Genomic DNA, 27,724 nt, shown 5'->3' on the forward strand with positions numbered 1-27,724 from the left:
AGTGGTTGGAGAGAGATGTGGGGTCAAGGAAGCGCTTTTTTTAAAACTGAAGTATAGTCAATTACAGTGTGTCAATTTCTGGTGTAAAGCGAAATGTCCTAGTCATAAGGAAGCGCCTTTTTTTTTTTTTAATGATAGTAAATATAAGAGCATTTTCAAGTAGGCTGGAAATATTATCTAATAGGAAAGAGACTAATGCAGAAGAAAGATAAGACTCCCAAAGGAGCAAAATTCTTGAGGAATTCAGAACACAAGAAGAGGGTTTGCCTTTGATGGGAGCAAGATGATTTGCAGTGTAGCAGGAGAGAAGGCAGAATCTGGGTGCAAGTTTATGAACTGGAGGTGGAATATAGGGCTTTCTGTTCTGATGGATTCTGCTTTCTCAGTTAAGTCTAAGGCAAGGCCAGCAACTTAAACTAAAGGAGGAAGAGATGTGGATGGTTTGAGGTGAGGACGACACCTTGCCTTGGACACTGAACTCACTGAGACACGATGTGAGATTGTTGGGCACTATTGAATGCCTAGATGTGGCTTGGGGTCTGAATTTAAGGTGAAACCAATCAACCCAATTAGCTGTGTGGTTTTCTGCCAGCAACATTCAGCTATTACAAGGTGTGCAAAGAGCAGCCAGTGGATGGGTTCAACAAAGATCGGAGTTTTGCACCCCCAGGCCTGACAGGAAGAAAGGAGCTAGGAGAATTGAGGGTGGTTGCAAGGGGGTGATTACAATGATGAACCTTGGAATGTTACTGGGTAGGAAATCAGGAGAAGACAATGGGGGTGGAGCTATGAATTCAGCCATGAAAATCACTTTTGATTAATAAAAAGTTAATAGGTAGAGAATTTCGACTGGGGATGATGAAAAAGTAATGGAGGGGGCAAGGGTATAGCTCAAGTGGTAGAGTGCTTGCTTAGCATACACAGGGTCCTGTATTCAATCCCCAATATCTCTAAAAATAAACAAGTAAACCTAATTACCCCCCCAAAATAAATAAATAAAATTGCAACACATTTGAAAAAAAAATTTTTTAAGTAATGGAACTAGATCATGACAACAGTTGTACAACAGTGTAAATGTACTTAAAGCAACGAGCTGTACACTTAAATGGCAAACGTTACATACGTTTTATCACAGTCGAAGAAATAAACTAACATTTAAACATTTGTGGCAGGTACAGAGGTTATTTGCACACTCCCCTCTTAACCCAAACGTGAAGAGGCATAACAGCGACACAGAGGTTCTGGAGTGGGACCAAGAAACTTTAGATTATTTGTTTCTCTCTTCACTGACTTATTTGAAGCCTTTAGCATAACATTTAAAACAAGCTGGGCACTCAGTGAACATTTGCTAAGTAAGAACTTAGACAACCCAGGCAGAGCAGAATGATGGGAACCAAAGGAAAAACCATTTCTGGAGATAGGTAGAGATCAGCAATGCCTTATACACTCTGATCTCAGTGGGTGATAAGAACAATCAGATTATAGGGCAGGGAGGGAGGGAAATAAAGGAAAACCATTAAAAAAATTTTTTTTTTCAGATAATACCAAGTAGAACTTTGTAGCACTTCCCTTAGCCTTCCTTTCTCTATTCTTTCCTCGGAATGCTGTCATTCATCTTTTCATAAGGTTCCTCCGTTCCCCAAATTGCCTGCAGAATAAGGAACAGTGAAATAAAATTAGAGCAGGGTAGATGATAGGATTCAAAATAGAGGTCTGTCATCTTTCCTGAGAAGTTAGCAAGGTCACTTGTCAGGGGCAGAGGCAAAAGGTTTTGAGTTTGAGAGGAGTACATCTGTGGAGTGTATCAGATGGGGGAAGATGGAGAAAAGGGAATGGTCCTTAGCTGTAATGAGGCAGCTTGAATTAGGTAACATATGAGTGCCATGGTTCTCGTCAGCAGTGATGTCCTGTAGAAGAAGTGGAAAATACAGTGAGTAAGGGTCTAGCAGGAAGTAGGGGGTGGTTAAATGAGTGTGGAGAAGTGGGAGAGCTGACAGAGAAGGAATGAGGTGTGGACTTGAAAGGAAAACCCTAAAATGGAACCTTGTAAGTGGTCCCTTGCTGAGTGGAGATGGGCCCAGGAGGTGGCTCTGCTGGGGTGGCTTACCATGTACAGTGTGGTTCAGGAGAGCTCATGGGCCATCAACATGTGTCATGTGGGAAAATGGAAGAAAGAGGTCTTGGGGAGAAGCCATTAGGGGCTTTGATGGTTTTTTTTCCTCCCCTTACCTCATATGTGCTTCCATTACGGAAAAGATCTGGAGACCTCACTATCAGATCTGAAACCCAGGTTCCCCTTCCACTTAATCCTAATCAATTTTAATTTATATAGTTGTGATTTGATCATATATTTCTTTTTAATAAAGTTGTAAAATTGAACATTTTCTGTTTTTGTGGGTTCTTTGGCTTATCTTACAGACATATTGAACACTCACTCATACTACCTGAAATAAAAATCCTGAATGTGAGAATGTGAGGGAATGAGGTATGAAAGGTATTGCCTTTCTAGGAAAGGCTTATTTCAGTTCAGCTAAAATCCAGGGTGCTTCCTTGTATCATCAGAATTTAAACTTGATGTCCTGACCTGTGATTGAGACATGTTCACAAGAGAGAAAATGGGGGGAAAGAGAAGTAATATTTGTTAAACCTTAACATTCATTCTCATAATACCCTGTAGGTAGGTTTGTCTCTATTTTATATATAGTGGATCGGAGGTTTAGAAATGCTAAATAACTTGCCCAAGGTTACATTACTGAGGGGCAGAGCTGGGATTTGAATATATGTTGCAGATCCATGCATCATATTTTTTGCCATTGGTATTTAGCCCATGTATACATTCAATCTACAAATGACTGCCTACAAGTTAAACATTTTGAGGTCTTAAAATTGGATGACCTTTGTTTCAACAGGGTGATAAAGAAAAGTAGTGTTTTATTGATAAATCAAAATGGGAACCAAAAAAACCAGAATCTTATGTCGATAGTCAAGTTTTAGGTCAGAGCAGTTATTTTGCTCCTTCTGCAGGTAATTCAGGTTTTTTTGCATAGTATGGTGAGTCAAACATGGGGACCATTTGGCTCTATCCTTGGGAGCAATCAGGGATTGTGAATCATATCTTTCACTTACAAAAATCCCTAATTGGGAAAGAGAACACTTAGAACCTTAATTTAAACATGATACGATGTAGCTCAGGTTGTTCCGTTGCTTGGAATGTTGTCAGTGTAAGCACCGTGCTTATAGTACAGACTTGGGGTAAAGTACTTAAAATGTACAAAGTGTGATTTGCTTTAAAGAAACATTCTTTTAAAGAGGCAGTGCTGTAGGTTGAATATAAGGCTAGTAAGATGACGTGTCAAAAGGATTTTTTCTTTTCTTTTTGACTCTACAGGAAAGCTGAGCCGCAGTAGACAACAGTAGTGAAAAGGTCATGAAACATTCTCACCATGGAGTTTTTAGTTTACCGGGGCTGACCTGTAGTCTTGAGCATTAAGTTGCTCTCTGAGCAGTCTGAGGTAGTGCCTGCGTTCTTCATGCCAGGCTGTCAGAACTAACTTGAGTTCTCCTCCTCTCCCAATAAGAACCAACCATCTCACTGCTTATTAGTGGTAAACCTAATCTGGGGAGATGAATTTCATGATCTTGTGGTGAGCATAATACGGGAGAGATTTTCAAAATTTATTACGTAGACTAAATATTTCAAACCTAACTAAGGCGTATCAAGACTGCTACTATATGTGTTAAAATCAACCATCTTTAAGAGTTGCTTTTGGTATATTTCAGATTTTTATTGCAATTTTTTTTAAAAGACAGTTTATCTGGTTTCTTGGTTAAGTTTTCGTTTTAGAATTGGTATTCAGTTGTCCTTAGAAAATATTTTACAGTATTAGGGCCACCCCAACAGTGGATTTTTAGCAATAATTTTTAAAGCCCTAAGCATGTCCCCTGAAACAAAAATAAAGCCATAGCTATTGAATGTTTACTTTTAGTGTAATATATGTGAAAGTTTTATGAATATAAAATAACTTAGAGTAGTTTATAATTTATTCTTTTCAGAAATCATTTCTCAATAAATAGTAGAACTGGAGAAACCTGGATGCCATTTTGAGAGATTAAATTTAAAATCCTTATATTTGAGTTTGGCAAACAAAGGTATTGCCTACAAAGTTAGGATTAATGTCAGAGAAAGTTTTCTAGAGCAAATTTTAGTTTTTTAAACAGAACTTACCTAGGAAGTAGAATAATAGATTTTTTTTTAATGTGGAAAAATGTCTTCAGGTTTAGAAATAACTCTTTCCATGTGTAGAGACTATTACCCACCCCACCCCCCAAAATCAGGTTTTTTTCCTCCTGATTTCTGAGAGTAAAAGTTATTTTTGATTGTGTGGTTTTAATTTGGAAGTATTCCTCATACGATTTAAAATAAAAAGGAATGCTCCTAAATCTAAAATAGTTAGATTTCTTTTAACTGTGATATTTCCTAAAGTGATATAAAGTATATGCATTATATGCATATACCATTAAAATATTTTCTATCCTTTTAATATTAATTTAAAATTAAGTGTTCTGTTTTTCCTTATACTGTTTTCCAGAATGTTTCTTTTCTAAATGAAGTGTCATATTTTGAAAAATTATTGCTGTAACTATTCTGAAAGAAAAAGCTACTGCACTCATATTTCATCATCAAATATTTACTAAATGCTACTTTTGTACAGGGTACTTGGAGGGTACAAGAATACATGATCCAGCCAGGTGGATCAGCAGTATATGAGTGGTACAAGCGAGAGCAAAGGAGAGAGCCTTTGGCTGAGGTGTGTGAGCATGTCCATACATCTACTCATTCAGCAAATATTATTGAGCACCTACTGTGTGCCAGCTGCCATTCTAGGCTCCAGGATGCCTCAGTGAATAAAAGATGGAGGCCCTGCTCTCATGAGAAGACAGACAATAAACCTAGGTAAACTTTGTAGTAAGTTAATGGGGGGTGGAATAAAGCAAGGTAAGGAATATGTGGAGTACTGGGAGGTGGCAGGGTAGTCATGGTAGGTCATGATCCTCTGAGCAGAGACTAGAAAGAAGTAAGGGGCAAGCCTTGTCTGAAGGGATGGCATTCTAGGCAGAGAGCAGCTGGTGCAAAGGGCCTGAGGCATGAGAATGCCTGGTGAGTTCAGGGCATGGTAAGTCAGCAAGGGCTAGAATCAGAAAGAGGTCAAAGAGGTCTGGGGGCAGGGAGGATAGTTGTGTAGGGCATTATGAGCGTTCACAGCTGAGCATAGAAAAGGATTTTTGTTTTTACAGTGAGGAAAATGGGGATTCACTGGAGAGTTTTGATTTATGTTTTAAGAGGATTACTCAGGAGGTTGGGGTAAGAATAGATTGTAGTGGGTAATAGAGCAATAGCAGAGAGGCCAAAGGAGAGGTGATGACGGCTTGGACTAGGGAGATAGAGGTGGTATGTGGTTAGGTTCTGGATCTATTTTGAAAGTGTAGCCAGTGGGATTGGGATGTGGAGCATGAGAGAATGACCAGTGAAAGGTTATATATGAAAAAGTGGAATTTGAACTGGAGCCTAAGGAATTTATTGACCAGGAGAAGATGGCAAAGCAGAGGAATTCCGGTGGGAAAGAACTAAATTAAGTGAGAAGTGAATGAGAGGGGCAAGACAGTGAGAAAACTTCTTTGGATGAAGTGAGAAGTTTGTAGAAGACGAGAGAGAAGAAAAAAGGGAGGCTGGGATGGGACTTTGGGATCAATTTGTGAAATGCACTAAATGCAAGGCCAGATTATTTGAATTTTTCTTTAGGTATTACAAAACGGGTTTTCAAGCAAGTCAGTGATTTGAGTAAGAAAGAAAGAAACATTTTAGTTAATAATAGCTTTGGAACCAGACAGATCTGTGTTCTAACCCTGGCTCTTTTCCTTTCTGTGCTGTCTCAAGTAAATTACATAACCTCTTTGGGGGCATGTGTCTTAGTTACTCCCTCTGGATTGAGAATTTAACCTCGCAGAGGAAGTTTGCAAGGAATAAGTGAGATCAGACATATAAAGGGTTAACAGTGCCTCACCCATTTGGGGCCTAGCTATCACTGCTTTTTTAAATTATTGTTATAAAAAAGCAATATTAAAGCAGTGTTTAATTAGACTTGTCTGCTAACAGTGAATGAGTAAGTGAATAGCTCCTTTAGAAAATTAAATTGACTTTTTGTCTTAATTATTCCTGTCAGCCAGTGTTGACCCTTGAACTTCCTGTTTGTTGTCCAGTAGTCGACTTTTATCAGAGTAGCAGGAGATGTAACAGAATTTTCCCCCAAAACACTTAGAGATCAAATATAACAGATTCCCATTTTGATATTCTCAGTTTAATATAGAAAAGACTGAGAAATTTAGCAATAGAAACCTGATGTCACTTTAAAACCCAGTTTCCAAAAATCAATGTCCTGCGAGCACTAGTTTGCAGGGTGCAGGTTTAGAAAATGCTGGGAAGGTGAAAAAAGGCATGTGGGGTTTGATTCCATTTAAATATAAAACATACTTTAAAAAATAAACTAAAGAAAAAGACTGAAAAAATATGTTCCAAAGTATTACCTCGGGCTACCATAAATACAGTTGACCCTTGAACAACATGGGTTTGAACAGCATGGGTCCACTTAAGTGTGGATTTTTTTCCACTAAATACATACAATTCTATGGGATCCTCAGTTGGTTGACTCTGCAGATGCAGAGGAACTGTCCACGTAGAGAACTGACTATAAAATTATATGAGGTTTTCCAACTGCCCAGTCAGTGCCCCAGCCTTCAAGTTGTTCAAGGGTCAACTATACCGTAGACTGGGTGGCTTAAACAACAGAAACTTATTTCCTCACAGTTCTGTAGGCTGGGCAGTCCAAGATCAGGGTGCCAGCCAGTTCACTTGCTGGGAAGGCCCTCTTCCTGGTTTGCAGACGGCCACCTTCTCAATGTCCACAGGAGCTCTGGAGTCACTTCCTCCTCTTACAGGAGCATCAGCCCTGTTGGATTACGGCTCTACCCTGGTGAACTCATCTAACCTTAATTACTTCCTAAAGACCCTGTTTCTAAATCCAGTCACATTAGGGCTTAGGGTTGCAGCCTGAGTTTGGGGTGGGGGTTGGACACAGCTCAGTCCATGGCAGTCACCTCTAGGCAGTGGAGTCCATAAGTGATCTTCAGTTCTTCCCTAGGCATTTCTGTACTTTCCAAACTTTCTGCAATTGAAGGTGTTGGGTAAAGCTAGGTTCCACTTCTAGATTCCACTTCTGTGAGTTACCTAGAGTAGTCAAATTCATAGGGGCAGAAAATAGAATGGTAGTTGCCAATGGCTGGGGGGAGGAGGAAGGGGGAATTAGCATTTAATGAGTATAGAGTTTCAGTGTTGCAAGATGAAAAAGACTTCTGCAGATGGCTAGTGGTGATGGTTGCACAACCATGCGATAGTACTTAATACTACTGAACTGTACACTTCAGAATGGTTAAGATGGTGAATTTTATGTTATATGTATTTTACCACACATACACACACAAGTTCTCAGCCCCCTCCCAAAGAAACGGCCCCCCAAAACTTCTAAAAAATGTACAGCTTTTGAAGTTAGGCAGATTTGGTTTAAATACTAGTTCTGTGTTGATCTAGTGGTTCTCAAACATGAGTGTGCATCAAGATGACCTTGTTCAACACCCCCTGAGTTCCTGATGCAGTAGGTCTGGGCCTGAGAATTTGGATTTTTAACAAGCTGCCAGGTGATTGAGAGCCTAGAGCAAGTCTTGATTTCACTATTTACAAAAATGGGTCTGTGAGCCAGTTATGAGGCTTGTGTGAGAGTGCCTGATCCAGGAGCTCTCAGCCTTAATTTTAGTGTCTATTTTTGTAAATAGTTTGTTTGCTTTTATCTCCAAATAATTTACTTTTGGATTTTTTCCCCAGGTATTTAAGATCATTTCACACAAACATGAAGAAATAACTTATTTTTAGAAACATATATTAAAGTCTTTATAAATACGTAAGAATCATGTAAAATTAACTTTGCTTCTAGAAGATTAGGATTTCAGTTGTTTGGCTAGATGAGGGTTATCTTTGGAACTGATACTTAATATTCATCATTTTTTCTTTTCCAAATTAAATCTGTATGTGTGTGTGTGTGTGTGTGTGTGTGTGAATGTGGAGGGGGTTATATTCTGGTGAAAACAGGGTTATGGGAGCTCCCTTCCCTTCACTCTGCATCCCCCCATAAACAAATCCCACAAACAAAAACCTTTGGAAAACCATATATAAATAATTAGGGTAAATAATATTCATACCTCTTCAACTGTTCTTAAATTTTTAAAGATTTCCACCTTGTGGCTATCCATAAGGGCTAACAAGGGGCAAATGAACCTCTAGGCCAATGTTTTTCCTAAACTAAGTTTTATAAAAATCTCTAGATCTGACCTGTCCAATATGGTGGCCCCTTGCCACATACGGCTATCAGTGCTTGAAGTGTGGCCAGCACCAATTGTGATTTACTCTTAAGTATAAAGTCCACACTAGATTTTGAAGGCTTTGTTTGAAAAAGAGGATGTAAAATATCTCATTAATTTTATATTAATTACATGTTGAAATGATCATCTAAATAAATAATTCTTTTTTATTTTGCCCCAAATATCTTTTGGGTATTCTGGACCAAATAAAACACAGTTGGCCCTTGAACAGCCAACCCCCAACATAGTCAGAAATCCACATACAGGTTTTTACTCCCCCAAAACTTAACTAATAGCCTGCTGTTGACTGGAAGCCTCATCAGTAACATACAGTAAGTTAACGTGTATTTGGTATATGTATTACATACTGAATTCTTAAAATAGAGTAAGCGAGAAAAAAGAAAATGTTATTAAGAAAATCATAAAGAAGAAAAAATGCATTTAGAGCGCTGTACTGTATACATCCATACCACAAGTTTACGACGTCTGTTCACAAGATGGATTGTCTTGTCTGCTAGTACCTACATCAGTATTGTCTTAACGTAATACAAAACACTGTGGATGTTACTATATCACTAACACTAGACATCAAAAAGGAAAAGATAATGTGAAAAAGAAATTTATACTTACATATAGGTAGAATGATTCATGCATTGACAGCGAAGCAGCGGCTGTATGATTGCTTTATGGTGCTTAGTGTGATCGACAGGATTGCGGCCCAGTTGTCTAACCGCTACACTAATGAATGAGTCGTTTTAAAATCTGTATGGTGTACAGTATTACAGTTAGATTCATAATACAGTATTGGAAACAGTGTTATATTTTTCTTAAAAAACCACTACCTGTGGTAATAGGCTGATATGCAGTTTCTCCAATAACAAGAGGGAGAGCTGTCCTTCACAGTAATGCAATTCTTTGAAAGCAGAGTTATAGGACAGTAAGAAAACCAACACATTATTAATTTTATGTTAAATACCACTCACCTTATGTCTGTGTAAGGATAGGCTATCCACTTCAAGTTCTGCACACAATGTTCTGTGTGTATATATTTATAAACATGTTGAAAAAGATCTGTACATAAGTGGACCCTCTCAGTTCAAACCTATATTGTTCAAGGATCAACTGTATATTAAAATAAATTACACTTTTTAAAAAAATTGGCTACCAGGAAACTTTAAATCTCACATGTGGCTCTCACTTGACGTTTCTGTTGGACAGCTGTGCTGCTCTAGATCCTGCGGGAGTGACTGGGTGTTGAGAGTGGAGTTGGGAGAAAATGGAAGGTCCTGTGCCTAAGTCGGTGTGGGCAACACTGAGTTTTAGAAAGAAGGAGGTCTGATGTGCATTGTGAATTACCAAGAAGGATATGTGATAGGTAGCATTTCACAAAGTTATTTCATTATGGGACCTCTGCCAGCCTTTTTTGTTTAAAGGACTCCTTTCCTTGAAGTCTTACATGGAAAAGACTGTAAATGCTTCTCTCAGCCACCATGTTCCCACAGCAACTTTCTCCAACCCCTGCCAATGTATTTCTCCCTGCTTACGCTTACCTTTTTATAGTGGTAGATCTACAATAATGTGCCTAACTTTTCTGAGCAAAAATACCATATAATAAGTTGATTTAAAATTTTGGAATTTTAATTGATGGAATAGTGAGTTTTTTTGCTGTGAGAGAAAGTGTTAAGATTCTCAACTGCTGTCTTTTGTCATGGGAAATATTAACAGAAATCAAACCTTCCAAAAATCATCATATTTCTACCCACAGAGATGAGAAGCAGCATGGGCTTGGGAATTAAGAGATTTGAGTTCAAACCTCTGTCTCACTACTTACAAACTCTGCAGTGTTGGGCAGGCGTCTTACAGTCTCTCTAAAAACAGGGATAATAATACATACCTGGCAGAACTGTGTTAGAAGGATTAGAACTGCATAAAGAGCCTGGCAGAGGGAAGGCACTTAGTAAAGGTTAGCTGCTAGTACAATTTTTAATCACCTCAAGTGCCTTAATATATTAATAGTAATTAATATTAAAGTAATTTATACTTTATAATAATAGTAGTAATAATAATTGTAAAGAGGGCTTAATATTCCTATAAATATCCATGCTAGTATATGTTTATTTTCATGCACATTGATAATGCTTTCTACAGTTTGGAAAGTCATTTCATACATAGGTATCTTGCCTTTCCAATAAGATTGTCTGCAACTTGAGAGCTGGGACATATTATATACTTTTGTGAGGTTTTTTGTGTGTTCTTTTAATCCTCTACCCTGCTCCTCCAGCACAGGCTTATTTTAATAAATAAATCATTGAATTGAGTCCTCATTATCATTAGTATAATAAGTTTAAATAGTACTGCTATTTTTAATGTACTTTCTTAAAGAAAAATTATGATACTAATGTTTTGAGAATCATTAACAAAATTTGCAAACTTTCATTAGAGGTTTAAGAAAAAGTTAAATAATGACAACCCTTCATAGATAAATAATTTTACTAAGTGAGGCAAAATCTAAGACTTTAAATATTTAGAGAGGTAAATAAGGTGTTTTTAAAGGCAAAACTATGAAGACATAATGAGGCAAGAAAAAATTATTTTAATTAGTCCAAAAGAATAATACTGAATAGTGGTGGTAATAGAACTATGGATCTGTCTAAAGTTTAGTTTGTAAGGTCAAACTAAATGAAAAATCTTTACCTCTTTCCTATGGAAAAGGGTTATGTTGTAGGCACAGATCTCTCAGAAGATGGGACTGTGTTCTAAATCGGTTACATACATTTACTTCTAGCACAAGTAACTGCCACCTTCAGAATGATGTGGTTTTAAGTTAAAAATCATTTTTTAAAAAATTACACTGAATTGGCCTTAAAAAAGAACTGCAGTGTTTTATCCTTAGACCACCAAAGGCTGCTTCTAAGTGACCTGACCCTCTTTTATGAGGGTTCAGTAGTCTATAGCAGGATGCCCAGAAGTGAGTATAGAAAAAGGGGTTAATTTAGATGTCTATTCAGTTGTGAGCATTCATGTAAAAACTAGAAAAGTAAACAATTTAGGTAATTATTTTCTACATCGAATGTTTAGGGGAATGGAGATGTGAATTTTACTAAGCTTTCTAGAAAATACTGCTGGCATGTTTATCAGATGAAACTTGCCTTTGTATCTCCCTCTGGTCCGAGGTGGAGAATTTTGCTGGGCTTTCCTACCCAAGTGTCAGGCTTTAAAAACTGTCAAATGTATTTCTGTTGCTCTCTACCGAGCTTATAGAAAATTAGCTTTCTCGACCTTCCTCCTGCAGGGAATTCTCTGATAACTTTGGTAGTAGTGAACAGTATCATTTCTGTGCTGTTGAAATCAACAGCTTGCTTGCTGCTCCCATCCTGTGCATCTGGCAGCACCTTCTGCATCTTTACACTGCAAACAAGTACATCCAGTGTGTAGAAATGGCCATTTTGCTTAGCAAGCATAAAAATATCTTGTGAATTATATTCATATGTTCAGAATCCCATTGTGTTTGTTACTGGATTGAGTTTATTCATTTCACACGTAGAACAACTGTCCTGGACCCCAACAGTGCAAGGGCTCCATGGACCGACCCCTAAAGGATCTGTGGAGAGAATTGAGATGGAGGCGCATTGAACTTGGATACCAAAAAGTTGCATGTTGTTTTCACTTGGCTCCAACTGAAATTTATCGTTTCCTAAATCTGTGAATGAAGGCTACCAACTACAGTAGTATTAACAGTGCCTGGGAATTTGTTATCAGTAGAAATATTGTTTACTGGTGTTACATCTGCAGATGTCTTGAAAGATTACTATCTTCCAAATGACAGTAGTTACTAGACTCACTACTAAATCTAGTATATTAACACATTGGTGAAGAATCACATATATACCTATATTACAATTTTAAAATATTTTTATAACTGTATTCCCAAAAAATCTTACGTATATTATACATCCTGAAATATTACTCTGAAGGGATCTATAGGCTTCACCAGTCAGCCAAAATGCACAGCAAGGGTTGTGAACTCTCCTCCTTTCTTTGTGCATTTCTTCCTGCAGCCACATCTGGTGTCTGTCGGTAGTTGTGGGGTGACCTGCCTCAGCTTCTTTCACCCCAATTTTTATTGGGGTTAATCTTAACTGATGAGCCATAGGTCCCTCATCTCCCCTCAGTGAGCATCTGTCCTGAAGCTTTGAGCTTGGAGGGAGAGAATACTTTTCCAGAAAGAGAAAGATTTTTGATCATAGATGTACAACTAGTTATTTTCAAGCAAACCCTTTTGGGTTTGTTTGTTTTTGGTAAGAATATTCATAGATGCTTTATTTTTCTGTGTGGTAAAATATACATAACATAAAATTGACCATTTTAGCCTTTTTTATTTTACTTCTATGACTTTTTATTTTAAAAATAGTGAGAATGTATCCATGAATTACACATATTTAAAAGATGCTGTTAAATGCTTGAGGTTCAGTTTCAACCACTAACTGTGGATGATTTTGAATCTTTTTTTTTTTTAATAGACTGTATTCTTTTAGAGCAGTTTCAGGTTCACAACAGAATTGAGCAGAAAATACAGAGTTCCTACATAGCCCTCCCCACCCACACATATATACTTCCCTGCCTTCAACATCCCTCATCAGTGTGGCATGTTTGGTACAATCAATGAACCAACATGGGCACATTATTAGCAACCAAAGTCCATAGTTTACATTAGGGTTTACTCTTGATGTTGTACATAATATGGGTTTTCACAAATGCATAATGACATGTAGCCACCACTATAGTATCATACAGAATAATTTCATTGCCTTAAAAATCCCTTGTGCTCCATCTAATCATTCCTCCCTCCCTCCCTCCCTCTCCCCAAACCCCTGGAAACCGTGATCTTTTTATTGTTTCTGTAGCTGTGCCTTTTCCAGAATGTCATTTGGTTGGAATCGTACAGTTTGTAGTAGCCTTTTCAGACTGGCTTCTTTAATTTAGTAATATGTCTTTTAAGTTTCTTCTATGTCTTTTATGGTTTGATCATTTTTTTTCACTGCACATATTTTTTAATTTATATGTATGTACTGTTCATTGATTCTAAGAACGTTTAGAGCTTTAGCTTTTTAAACTTACATAGTTATCAAAGAAATAAAGCCAACCACAAAATAAGAATTAACTCAAAAAGATACATACACCCTGCTCTTAACAGCAATATTATTTATAATTGCCAAGATAAGGAAGCATCCTAAGTGCACATCAATAGTTGAATAGATAATGGAGATTCATGTGTGTGTGTGTGTGTGTGTGTGTGTGTGTGTGTGTGTAATGGAATACAACTCACCCATAAAAAAGAAGGATATTTTGCCATTTGAGGCCCTTCATTCACTTTTTTTTCACTTCAAAAACCAGAATTTTATAACTGGCAGAGACATTTCCATTACATCAAAAACAAAAAAATACCCAGAAATAAACTTAACCAAGGAGGTTACCTATACTCTGAAAAGTGAAAGGACACAAAGAAATGGGAAGATTTCTTGTGCTCTTGGATTGGAAGAATCAACACTATCAAAATGGCTACACTACCCAAAGCAATCCACAGATCCAACGCAACCCCCATCAAAATACGTGCGACATTCCTCACAGAACTGGAACAAACCATTCCAAAATTTATAAGGGACCATGAAAGACCTCGAACAGCCAAAGCAATCTTGTAGGTCTCTTTTTTTTCTCCCTCCTCCTTTTTGTTCTCTTTTCTTATGCTTTGATGACTAGAGAAGATCCTTTAACATTTGTTGTAAAGCTGGTTGGGTGGTGCTGAAGTCTTTTAGCTTTTATCTGTGAAGCTTTTGATTTCTCCATCTGGTCTGAACGAGAGCCTTGCTGGATAGAGTATTCTTGGTTGTAAGTTTCCCCCTTGCATCACTTTAAACATATCGTTGCCACTCCCTTCTGGCCTGTAGAATTTCTGCTGAAAAATCAGCTGATAACCTTATGGGAGTTCCCTTGTATGTTATTCGTTGCTTTTCTCTTGCTAATTTCAATATTTTCTCCTTATCCTTAATTGTTGTCAATTTGATGATTATGTGCCTTCTTGGTGTGTTCCTCTTTGGATTGATTCTTTGTGGTACTCTCTGCGCTTCCAGGACTTGGGCGGCTGTTTCCTTTCCCACGTTGGGGAAGTTTTCGGTTATTACCTCTCCCCAGATTTTCTCAGGTCCTTTCTCTCTCTCTTCTTTTTCTGGGACCCCTATAATGCGAATATTAGAGCGTCTCATGTTGTCCTACAGTTCTCTTAAACTATCCTCCTTCCTTTTTATTCTTTTTTCTTTGTTCTGAACTAGTGATTTCCATTAATCTGTCTTCTAGCTCACTAATCCGTTCTTCTGCCTCATTTAGTCTGTTCTTGGTTCCTTCTAGTGTATTGTTCATTTCAGTGATTTTATTCTTCAACTCAGGTCTTTGTATTTTCCAACTCTTTGCTAAAAACTTCACTCTGTGCATCTATACTCCTCTTGAGTTCTCTGAACATCTTGGCCATCATTACTTTAAACTCTTCTCAGATAAATTACCTATCTCCTCATCACTTAATTTCTTCTTCTGGGATTTTATCTTGTGCCTTGGCCTGGGAGATACTTCTTTGCCACCTCAGATCGTCTTTCTTTCTATGTGTTTGTGGATTCCTTCCACAGGCTTTGGGATTATTGTTTTCTTATTTCTAGTATCTGCCCTGGTGGATGAGGCTGGACTAGAGGCTTATGCAGGTTTCCTGGCAGGAGGAGCCAGTGCCTGTCCACTGTTGGGTGAAGCTTGGTCTGGACCTCTGGTGGGTAGGGCTTTGTCTAGAGGGCTTTGTCTAGAGGCCTTTGTGGCTTAGGAAGTCTGCTGCTGGATGTGGCTATGTTCCCACCCTGTATGTTGTTTGGCCTGAGGCTTCCCTACAGGCTGTTGGGTGGGGCTAGGTCTTGGTGCTAATGATCCAATTAGGATATCAGCCTCCAGGAAAGCTCCTGTAGATTAACACTCCTGGAATGTCCACCACCAGCTTTATGTGCCCTGAGTGAGCTGCAGCCATCCCCCACTTCCCCAGGAGACCGTCCAAATCTAGCAGGCAGGTCTGGCCCAGGTTCCTATGAAATCACTGCCTCTGCCCTTGGAACTTGTGCACGTGAGTTTCTGTGTACACTTCTCAAGCAAATGGAGTCTCCGTTTCCCCCAGGTCCATGAGGCTCCCATAGTCAAGCCCCCCTCGCCTTCAAAACCAGATGTCCTGGGATCTGCTTCTCTTCCCAATGCCGGGACCCGAGCTGGGGAGCCTGACATGGGGCTTTGAGCACTCACTCCTGTGGGAGGGCCTCTGCGACTTAACAAATCTTCAGCTTGTGGGTCGCCCACCTAGGAGGTCTGGGGACCAATTATATTGCGAGCACGCCCCTCCTACTGTCCTGCTGTGGTTCCCTCTTTATGTTTCCAATTGCAGAAGATCTTTTTTGCTAGGTTCCAGTCTTTTTCCGATGGTTGTTTACCATTCAGTTGTGGTTTCGTTGTAGTCACGAGGAGAGGCAAGCTCGTGGTCCTACCACTCTGCCATCTTGACCTATGTCTCCATTTTAGCCATTTTAAGCACAGTTCTGTGGCATTAAGTACATTCTCATTGTTGTGGAACCATCACCACCAACTTCCCCAGAACTTTTTCATTTTCCTCAACTAAGACTCTGTATTTTATGGGGTTTTTTTTATATAGAAATTATAACAAATTTAAATTCCAGTTCACATGGCATTTCTTAGAGTTTGTGAAAGATTTCATACTAGGTAGAAGTTTATTTTTCTTAAATGGAGTTTAGGAGAGAGAGAGTAATTCAGCTTCTTTAAAATTTTTATAGAAACAATGAAATCTTGCTTGCAGTAATATGCTACATATGTATTTTTCTTAAATCAAGCCTTGAAAAAGTTCCTTTCAGTCTCTCCTCCTTAAAAATACTGATTTCATGTACACATCTTCCTTTTGAGTCTGCTTTTATAAAAAGAAATCCTTGGCATCTCTTCTTTGGTAACATCGTTGACTTTGTAAGATGGAATTTTGTTTGTTAATATTGTTAGTTGTTTTTATAGGGCTTGTTTTTCTTGGAACATATCGTAGAACCAAAATATTTTGAATGTTACTCATTGACAGAGAGCAGTCAGTGTCAAGAGTTTGCATAATAACTTTCACCAGATTGCTAATACTAAAGCTCAATAAAAGAAACATGTTTTTAGTTTGGAATTACTACCATTTTAAAGTAGTTTTTAAAGCAGTTCCATACATAGGCACAATAATGTGTGCAGACTACACTAACACAGAGCAACACAGAGTGTCCTGTTATATTTGAGGAAATATAGAGAAAGATTGGGCTGTTTTATTTTTTAATAGCTTAATTATTGCCATACTGTATTCTAGTAAATTTTGTGAGTGTGGGATGGAAATGCAAACGGCGATCCTTTTTACTATTTCTGACTGGTGTTGTGCAATAACAGCCATTGTTTGTTTGTTTTTAATTTTTTTTTTTTGGTGGGGAGGTAATTAGATATTTATTTATTGGCTTATTGGTTTCTTCATTTTAATGGCAGTGCTGGGGATTTAACCCCAGACCTCATACGTGCTAAGCACATGCTCTACCACTGAGCTGTTCCCTTCCCTGAGTAGCCATTGTTTTTAAAAGTAGAAAAAAAATCCGCACTGGGAGGATTTTTCTTTTACTTCATTTACAGTGTTCTCTAAAAGAAATCCCTTTTCTGTTAGGAAATACACAAAAGACTCAGGTAGATCTCCATTTAATAAAATATGTATTTTTCTGAATGAAACTAGAAATTTAAAAACTGTCGAAAGGAGTTTGTGTTTAATATTCAGGTAATTTGCTTTTACGAGAAGATGGAAATAAGATTTATTTTTGGCTCTTCTAGTTTTTAATTCCTGTTCCTAAAATTTTTGCTAATGTGTTTTTGGTTAATACATGACTAGGTTCCTCTTTGTAAGTGGTTATTTCAATGTCGGCACAGCTTCCTTTTGCTAAGTCAGCTTGTCATTGGACCTGATTCTCTAAATGATTGATTACCTTTAGTGGAAGAAAGTAATAAATATGGTAATCAATGATGAAAATCAAAATTCACCTTTTTCTTGGAGGTATAATACACGAATTCTTTGATATTTAGTAGTGTAACTGAAGAGAACTGAGTCATATTTTTAGTACTTATTATTCTATGTAGTGAAGTATTGTGAATTATCACAAAGATAGTTTCAACTTAGTTTTTTACTCAGTATTTAATAACAATTAGGACAGCAGCATTTCTCGATCATTTCTCATTCATTTCCTGTGTATTGTTTTCCATAGTCACTAAAATGTTGTCTCTTATACAACACAATAAGGAAATTATGAAAACATTTTTGGCAGGACATCTGTTTTTCCTATACTGCAGAGTTGTGTTTTTTTTTTCCTGTCAGGTCTGTTACTGATGGCCTCAAGAAGTCATACACGGCTGTGCCAGGGACCCTTCAACTTAGACTTTTACTTCTGAGCCTGTTAATGAAGACAGATATTATTAGAATAAGTTACTGCTAATGATTTGGGGACTCCAAGGATTTTATATTTATGTTCAGTACATAAATTCCTGTTTTAAGGTTTGTTGAACATTAAATGGGTTATCATAGAAGGATACACAATTTTTTTTGTCCTATGGGTCTTAAAAAATGACATTTCTTTATGCCTCAGAGAGTTGAACCATCTGATCTGGAGCAGAGATGGGAAATCTGTCAAGCTCTCAAGGCTTTTTCTACCCAGCACAGATGCCTGGCTAGATACGTACGGGCCCAGCCTAAGCCAGTGGATCCTGGATGCTGGATGACCAGCCCTGCATCCAAACCCTGTGCTTTATAATTGTGCAAAAGTGTTCATGTGTGGTCTCGCTGCGTATTGTTGGAAACTCAATGATGAGGAACTGACCTCACCCCTGAAAAAGTTAGTTTCTTAGACCAAAATCTTACTTAATTCAATTGAGTAAGATGTGTTTATTGGGCACATTTGTATCAGGTATCGCAATAAACTCTGGTAACAGGAAGATGGGAAGAAACTGACCCAGATTTCATGGAACTTGTAAGCTAATGAGGGAGTCAGAAAAACAAAGTTTGTCATACGTGTGTCAGACCTAGTAACAGGTCAGACGTGTTCTAGGGATACATATAAGTCAGCAACTAATTTTGCTTAGGGATTTTTTTTTTTTTTTTTAAAGAAAGGCAATATCATTTTTACTCAAAGCCTTAAAAGATAAGTAGGCATGGTCAGTTGACTACTTGGAGGTGGATGGGAAGGTCTTTTGTTTTCTAAGTAAAGGGACAAGCACAAAGCCAAAGAATGGAAAAAGTGGTATGATAAGTTTGGGGGACATCAGATGGTCAAGATGGCAAAGAAACAAGAGTTCCACACGGGGGAGGCTGGGGTGAGTTAAGGTATAAAATGAAACTAGAGCCTGTTGTAATGGGCCAGTATTTTCAGTTCACTGATGCCAAGAAACCATATAGTCTAAAAATGTCCTGGCTTTCAGTTGGGAGAATTCATTGTACTCTTGTAGCATTCTCTACTGTTTGTATTTAAATTTGGGCTCTGCTTTAGTTGGGTACAGAAAAGAGGCGTAGTGAAGATAATCACAGAACAGTGTCTGATCCGTGTAAAAAGACATGGTTGTTGCTTTTAGAATTCTGGGTAGAAAATCCTAAAGACAGTCCATGGTTGTCAGAGAGACTTACAGAGGTTGATTCAAAATAAGTTTTGAATGATGGTTGGAATTTCAGTAGATATAGAAGAGGAAGAAGAGTATTTCAGGTAACAAAATTGTCACCTGGACAAGGGCAGGTGCTGGGAGAGTGTGCATTGTGTCGGGGGCTAGGAGAGTGGCAGTGTGGCTAGAACAGAGTGTGGAGGAATGCTGGGAAATCACTTCTGCCCCGCTGTACATTCTAGGTTTAAATATAACTCTTTCTTTTCCACTTTAGATTGCTCTCCCATAGGAATAACCTGGTGTCCAAAATAAGCATGTTTTCTTGGAAAACTGAAGTAAGTTTCAAGGAAAAGAGAATAAGCACACTTTCCCTGGTGTGCTCAGTCCTGCTGCAGGTTTTGTCATCTTGTGGCCAATATATTGGAAAGGGTGATAAAAGTTTATTTCAAAAAATGTTCATTGCCCACAATGAGATATCACCTCCCACCTGGCAGAATGGCTGTTATCGAAAAGACAAGAGATGACAAGTGTTGGCAAGGATGTGGACAAAGGGAACCCTCGTGCACTGTTGGTGGGAATGTAAATTAGTGCAGCCACTGTGGAGAACAGTATGGAAGGTCCTCAAAAAATTAAAAATATAGGTACGATATGCTCCAGCAGCCCCACTTCTAGATATATATTTGAAGGAGATGAAGTCACTATCTTGAAGAGTTATGTGCACCCCCCATGTTCACTACAGTTTTATTCACAATAGCGAAGATATGGAAGCAACCTAAATGTCTGTTGATGGATGAATGGATAAAGAAATTGTCATAGATAAATATATAGGTAGTTAACATACACATACAACATACTTACCATGGAATATTATTCAGCCATAAAAAAGAAGGAAATCCTGCCATTTGTGACAAAATGGATGAAACACAAGCTAAGTGAAGTAAGTCAGACAAAGACAGACAAATACCGTATGATTTCATTTATATGGAGAATCTAAAAAAGTTGAACTCACAGAAACAGAGTAGATTGGTCGTTGCCAGGGTCTGGGGGGTAGGGGAAATGGGGAGATGTTGGACAAAGGGTACAAACTTTCAGTTATAAGATGAGTAAGTTCTGGGGATCTAATGTATAACATGGTGACTAGAGTTACCAATACTGTATTGTATACCTGAAATTTGTTGAGAGAGTAGATTTTTAAATGTTCTCACTACACCAAAAAAAAAAAAGTTAACTAATGAAGTGATGGATGTGTTTGTAGTAATCATTTTACAATATATACACTTATCAGATCATCAGATTGTACACCTTAAACTAATATAATCTTATTTTTCAATTATATCTCAGTAAGGCTGAGGAGGGAAATATTTAGTGAGCCCTTGTCATGTGCCAGGTACTGAGGTCCATCGATGAACAGACACCAACCTCTGTCCTGGTAAAGCTGGCTTTCTAATGTAAATATGAGTAAATACAGTAAAGAGGGGAAGGGAGAAATAAATTGAGGGGAAGGAGTAGTAAGAGACTGATGCTGAAGGTGGTTGAGAGTGATGCATCCCCAAATAAGGTTTCACCCTCTGCATTTCCTCCCATCATATTACCAGGAAACAATCCTCCCCTGAGTTTGGAAAGATGGCAGCCTCAATTTGTGTCTCTCATCTGACCAGAGGCCCTTGTTTGCAGGTCTCACCTGCCTGCAGTTGGGGGACAGTTTCCCAGGTAGCTTCTAATGTGCCCAAGCGTGTCCAAGTGTGTCCCCAGCCCCTGTAAAGCCTTGCCAGACTTCTCCCTGACCCCCTGAGGTTGGTCACTCTTCCCCCCTCCCCATGTTATAGTATATTGTTTAGCCAGCTGGATTGCTCAATTTTTTAAAATATATTTTTTATTGAAGTATAGTCAGTTTACAGTGTGTAAATTTCTGGTGTACAGCACAATACTTAAGTCATATAGGAACATATATATATTCGTTTTCATATTTTTCACCATAAGTTACTACAGGATGGTGAATATAGTTCCCTGTACTATACAGTATAAACTTGTTGTTTATCTATTTTATATATATATATAAGTTAGTATCTGCAAATCTTGACCTCCCAATTTACCCCTTCCCACCTCCTCCCCCTCTGGTAACCATAAGTTTGTTTTCTGTGTCTGTGAGTCTGTTTCTGTTTTGTAAATAAGTTCATTTGTCTTTTTTTTTTTTTTTTTTAAGATTCCACATGTAAGTGATATCATATGGTATCTTTCTTTCTCTTTCTGGTTCATTTTACTTAGGATGACATTGGATTGCTTAATATATTAGGTTTATTTCTACCCCACCTCATTCCAAGTTGTAATTAAAGCAGTTTTAATGCCTTTAAATTCTGCATTTCATGAGTTGAACCAAGGTCCGATGCTTTCTACGTTAACGATCATCTTTTCTGACTTTGAGGAATTTTTTGATTCCTAAATTTTTCTCCTGATAATGTTTCTTAGTTTTTTTCCCCCACCTTTCTTCCTTGCTGCTAGGAGGCTCTAGTTGGTGACAGAATGAAATTCTTGGTTGAATAACAATGGAAAAACTTCGAGCCCATCACGTTGAGTTCGATAGCTTCTTTTTATTACAAATGGGTATAATTGTAAAAATATAATCATGTTTTCTTCTAGTAAAATGTCATATTATTTCACAAAAAAAGCCCAGTGACTTCACCTGAAGAAGCGTGGGGACGCTGGCCAAGAGCTCAAGCACCTCTCACAGTGCACTGTGATGGACTGTTGCCCGTCTCTCTTCTCAGAGTGAGTTCCTTACAATTGGGAACCACGCCAGGAAGTTTCACACAGTCTTGCAATTGCAAAATTCAATAGCCCGTAACAATGACAATATAGTAAAAGGAATAAGACGAAAATACTTTATATCCTGATTGACATAAACAGTCACTTGCTCTGGGTAAGTGGCTATTTTATGCTGTAACTTTCTGATCATGACACTTACTGGAATATTGTTTGCTTGTTTATAATAATTTATTTGCTTTTATAGTCCTACAAAAATGTTAAGGGTATTTACATTTATTACTGCATTTTATGTCATATTCATTTGATATTCCCAGTCTTTAACACAGTACTTGGCACATAGTGGGTGCTAAATGTTTGTTAAATGCCTATTCTTTTCACCCACTGAACAACTTTATTAAAGACAGTCATTAAAGAAGCAGCTTTCCTCATTCCCTAAGCTATTCCTCAGGGTAGAAAACAGAAAGGGGCATGGGATAAACCTGTACAATTTACTGTCCTCTCTTTCTCCTTTCCTCCCTCTGTCAGGCTGCTCTGATCCTATAATTTGTGCTAATCAACTCATATAAGCTGTTCTTAGCTCCTAAAGTGATTTCTTCCAAAACCTTAAAAATGGCTATAGGGCCAAGATGGAATAACAGGGACTTCCTGCATAAAACAGTTAAAAAATTGGATAAAATGTATTAAGCAATGGTTTTTAGACATTGAATATCAGGCAGCACAGGACAGTGACTCCTGAGAAATAGAAAACAGATAAGGTGAGCCCTGTAATTGCCCAGCTTGCTGCCTAGGGAAGGTTTCCAGGCCACAGCACAGGCAAGCGGAACCCAGATGGAGGCTTGTCGTCTTCCTGAGTTGAGCTGAGGTAGCTGGGGCGTAGAAGTGGCTAAAACTCACTGGGCAGAGCACCAGAGGGGAGAGCTGCAGAGTGTCTCCCTTGAGTCTTCAGCTAATACCTGATCAGCACATGTATGTAGGGAAACTACCCGAGTCCTGGGAAAGAACTCGCCAAAAGGATTAGAGGAAACAAAACTTGGAGCTCGCACAGGGCAGCGAATTGTTTGTGTTCCCACCTGCAAGAGTGCAAAAATCCTTGCAGTTCATGGGACATCAAGTGAAGTACTCAGGATATTGCCTCAGTATAGGGCAAAGTTAGCCCTAAAGATTGACAAAGCTTAAAAACAAGTCTCGAGAGAATGAAACCATTTACAAGTAACTTAATTGTATCCTAGACAAAGTTCAAAAATATCTGTAGGGATACAAAAATATCCAGTAGTCAATAATGTAAAATTAGCAATTCTAGAATCCAATTAAAAAAAACGCCAGGCATGAAAAGAAGGGAAAAATACCACCCATTACAAGGAGAAAAAAATCAGTCAATAGAAACAGACCCAGAAGTGATATAAATGATAATAGAGAAGGACTTTAAAAAGTTATCACTATTCTGTATAACTTCAAGAAGGTAGAGGAAATGTTGAACATATTAAACAAAGACATGGAAAATATAAAAAAAAAAGACCCAGTTTCTACAGACTTACAGACATGGAATACAAACTTGTGGTTGCCAAGGGGATGGGGGGTGGGAAGGGACAGACTGGGACTTCAAAATGTGGAATAGATAAACAAGATTGTACCGTGTAGCACAGGGAAATATATACAGGATCTTGTGGTGGCTCACAGCGAAAGAGGATGTGACGATGAATGTATGTATGTTCATGTATAACTGAAAAATTGTGCTCTACACTGGAATTTGACACAACATTGTAAAATGACTATAACTCAATAAAAAATGTTTAAACAAACAAACAAACAAACAAAAAGACCCAGTTTCTAGAGATGAAAACTACAATGTTTGAAAATACAAACACATTGGATAGGATTAATAAGCAGATTAGACACTGCCGAAGAAAGATTAGTGTGCTTGAAGACATAGCAATAGAAACTATCCTGAATGAAAGCCAGAGAGATAAAAAGACACTTAAACAATTTTTTAAAAAGAGCAACAGTGAGCAGTGGAAGTATTTCAAGCAGCATAATCATAGGTAATTGGAGTCCCTGAAGGAGGGATAGGGGCACAAAATAAATGAGGTAATGGCTGAAATTATTCTAAATTGGAGGAAAATTGTAAACCTATAGATCCTAGAAGTTTAACGAACCCCAAACACAAGAAGCATGAAGAAAACTATGCCAAGGCATACCATAATCAAATTACTTAAAACCGGTGATAAAGAGAAAAATCTTTAAAGCATGGTGGGTGGTGGAGGAAGACCTATTATGTACAAAAGGACAAAAATAAGAATGACAACAGAATTCTACTTGGAAATAATGCAAACAAGAAACAGTAGCAATATCTTTAAAGAACCAAAAAAAAAAAAGGGAAAAACTCAATCTCGAACTATATGCCAATGAAACATTTCAAAAATGAAAGCAAAATAAACACATTTTAAAGACATAGGGAAGCTGAAAGAAATCATCAGCGGCAGATCTGCACTATAAAAGATATTCAAGGACATCCTTCAGGAGAAGGAAAATGATACCAGATGAAAATCTGGATTTACTTAAAGGAATGAACGGCACTGGAACTGGTAAATAATGTGGGTAAAAATGAAAGTGACTGCAGCTCATCATACCTTTAATAGTTCAGGCAGTGATCACCTGAGGACAATGAAACCATTCCATAGTTCCTGACTGCTTAAATAGACTTCCCCAGTGATCCTTCTGCTGGCCTTGGCACTTTTTCTAAAATTCTGTTTGTAAATGATTTGGAAATTATGGCATATACTGATGCTATACCAAATTCATGCAAATAAAGCAAATGTCTGTAATTTTTCATGTGTTGGCAAGATAGCCTGTTATATTGACTCTTGATGGTCTTTTAAAGTTTTAGCTTATTAGTCATCATTTTCACTAGGTAATGTTTTTGGAAGAAGAACAGAGAAGCATATAAGGGAGAAAAGAGAAACATTTGTTGTAGCAGTGACATACCAAATTTCATTTTATGAAGTATTTGAAATCCTGTGTTATGACTTTTAATGTTTTCTTCTATTGCCACTTATTTAAAATATCTTAAATGTAGAATTGATTTGCTTAGCTATCTTTCCTGAAATATCTGTTCTTGAAACCAATACATTTCTTTTTGTTGTTGTTGTTTGTTTTGGGGGGTAATAGGTTTACATATTTACGTTTTAATGGAAGTGCTGGGGATTGAACCCAGGACCTTGTGCATGCTGAGCATGCGCTCTACCACTGAGCTACACCCTCCTCCCTGATTATTCATACCTTTGATTTTCTGCAGGATAGCTGATTTTTTAAATAGGAGCTCTTTATTTATTAGGGAGAAAAGCCGTTTGTGATATGAATTGGAAGTACTTTCCTCACTTAACGTTTTTTGGGTTTAAAATCTTTGACTTTGTTCATGTTTTTTTCTTTTATCATGAAGAATTTAAAATTTTTTTATCATCAAATTTGTCTATCTTTTATGACTTCTGCATCTTGTGACACCCTTAAACTTTTCCTAGTCCAAGATTATAAAAACAAAATTCTCCCATGTGTTTTTCTAGTACTTTAAGGCTCTCCTCCCTCCCCCACATTTAACTCTTAGATGCGTCTGGAATTTGGTTTTGTGTAAGACGTGAAGTCTGGGTCTGCCTTCTTTTCTTTAGACAGCTAAAGTCTTCCCCCCACTGATTTGAAATGTCACTTTTTATACTGTGTCCTCTTGATTAAGGATAGTAATAGCAATTTTAAATATTAGCTTTAATTTTGTTAGAGTGGTACTCAGGTGTCTGGGGTAGTGATTTCTGATCTCTCAGCGTGCCTGTCAGGATCCTGTACGAACCGCAGCCCCCTTCTCTCCCTGACAAATCCTGCTGCCATAAGCTGCTACTACTGAGGGGATGTGTCTTGCTCAAGTGTTTTGGGCCAAGAAGTAGTTTTAAACCACTGATCCAGGGATTTCCCCTTGAGGGGGGGCCTCATCTTTCACACAGCCTTGTAAGTGTCACCTGTGGCCAGAGAGCCACCTCGTAAATCCAAGGTTGTCACTTTAATGAGAAAAGAGCCTCAACAAGAGTCCAGAAGTAAAGGGAGAATCTTTCCAAAGAAAACTAAGCTCTTCACTTTGGAGTCATTAGTTTCTGATCCTCAGGCTGTTTTCCCACTTTAGAATCGTAGTCAATTTCTACAACTTTACGTTGGTAGATTTCCTTTGGTGGGCCGTGTGTCCTCCTGGGGAAAAGACCTGCTCACTTGGGTGGTATTATGACTGTCTGGCACGATGAAGAGCTGGGGTGGAGGGATAAGAGTCATCTTGCCTAATGTAAAACTGTTTAGTCAAAAAAGGGTGTGGCCATTTAAAAAGTAGAATTCTCAGGGTACCACTGACTATAATGGCTCGTAGAGTTCTACGCAAGTGGGACTGGAGGAGGAGGCCTGTCTGGTAGACTGATGCCACTGGGTAGGGCTTGTGTGCCCAAGGAGTTCTGCCAAGTGTTTGAGCCACCTGGTTTGGTTTGGGGAGGGGATGTGCAATGGCTTTTCATTTCATCCAATATTATAAAATTGTTCTTTTACTTGGGCTATTCAAGGGGTAGCTTGTCACTTTGAACTTTGAGGTAGCAAATGTGCTCTGTGCTTTAAAGTCCTGGTGGCAGTAACACCTCAGAGGAGGGACTGGTGCTAACTTCCTCTCTCAGTTTGCGTGTTAACCCTTGGGCATCTCGTCCACTGGAGGAGCTAGGTGCAGGTATAAAGTAGGGAGCAAAGCTGGGACAGTCATGAAAGGGTTTTTCTTTGATGTAAGCTATTTTTCACATGTGCTTTTATTAATTAGTTTGTTCTGGAGACTGTTAGACACTTAAAAAAATAAATTTACAAAGGATACAGTGGAGTTCCATTTAACTGGCCATGTGGAAGTAAAGAAGTAACATCCCCTTTATTTATAGGCTTAATTATATGTTATTGTTGGCTAATATAGTCCATGTGATTATGATGTCTGGGAGACAGGCCTGGGGTACCGTTATGAGCAACAGCTAACGCAATTCTACATATTAAATACCAGGATTTAAGGGAAGACCCTCACACAGATTCTACATATCTACTTAGTGGTTGTTTTCCTCTTTTTTCCTTCCTGTTCCATTTCCACTCAAAAGTCATGTTGGTAGAGTCATGCTGGCATGCCCCTGAGTAACTCAGTATCTGAGTCCTGGAAGCAGATTTCACTTACCAGCTGCCCCTTTTAACTTTGGCCAGGGATGTTACACTTGATAAGCTTTCCCCACTCTTAACTTCCTCCTGCCTCATCCATCATCTTCCTTTCCACTGACTGTCCATTCAGATGAGTTGTAACCATCGGATCATTCAGCAACTGAACCAATTCGCCCACCAATGGGAAGGTCCCACACTGGGGGATACTTACCCCTTCCAGACCCTTCCTGAGGAACACAAGTTTCCTTCCGTGTGGCAGGAGTAAATTTTATATTTGTTTGGCCTTGTGACCGATAGGATGGGAAGTTGGGGGACGATTGGAGAGGAGATGGCTGCTTTAACCGACAAAAAACACTTAGTAGAAACTCTGCCTCTGCCTTCTTCGGGTGTGTCCCTCTTCTGGGCATCTCTTCAGGATTTCATTCCTCCGTCCAACTGCCGTTCACAACTGCCCTTTCCAACGGCTCCAGAACTCTTGGCCTTGGCATTCCATGATGTAAATTATTCCACGCATGGCTCGAAATGGGTGCGAAGCAGTGTTGCCAGGTGTCGGATCACTAGT

The 27,724-nt window shown here is 38.4% G+C and overlaps 1 protein-coding gene and 1 long non-coding RNA gene across 6 annotated transcripts in view; one reads left to right on the top strand and one right to left on the bottom strand.

Moving 5' to 3' along the window:
* The window catches only part of BICRAL (BRD4 interacting chromatin remodeling complex associated protein like), an 84,538-nt gene that overhangs the window by 26,559 nt on the left and 30,255 nt on the right, over nucleotides 1-27,724 (top strand). Inside the window, exon 1 of one of the 4 annotated variants that reach the window (XM_006190654.3) lies at nucleotides 27,456-27,724. The exons of the other annotated variants lie outside the window; for them this stretch is intronic. The gene's annotated coding sequence lies outside the window, so the exon portion shown is untranslated. Of the gene's footprint in view, nucleotides 1-27,455 lie in introns of those variants that run through there. 4 annotated transcript variants of the gene reach the window in all.
* LOC116658284 lies at nucleotides 1,012-27,510 on the bottom strand. 2 transcript variants are annotated; one of them, XR_004313597.1, is made up of 4 exons: nucleotides 27,374-27,507; nucleotides 9,309-9,379; nucleotides 9,097-9,228; nucleotides 1,012-1,648 (listed from the first exon to the last, which is right to left on the bottom strand). It is a non-coding gene; the product is annotated as an uncharacterized LOC116658284 (long non-coding RNA). The 2 variants fall into 2 exon arrangements; XR_004313598.1 differs by lacking the exon at nucleotides 9,309-9,379 and having other exon boundaries at nucleotides 27,374-27,510.

Source organism: Camelus ferus, chromosome 20 (assembly GCF_009834535.1).
Source record: "Camelus ferus isolate YT-003-E chromosome 20, BCGSAC_Cfer_1.0, whole genome shotgun sequence".
NCBI lineage: Eukaryota > Metazoa > Chordata > Mammalia > Artiodactyla > Camelidae > Camelus > Camelus ferus.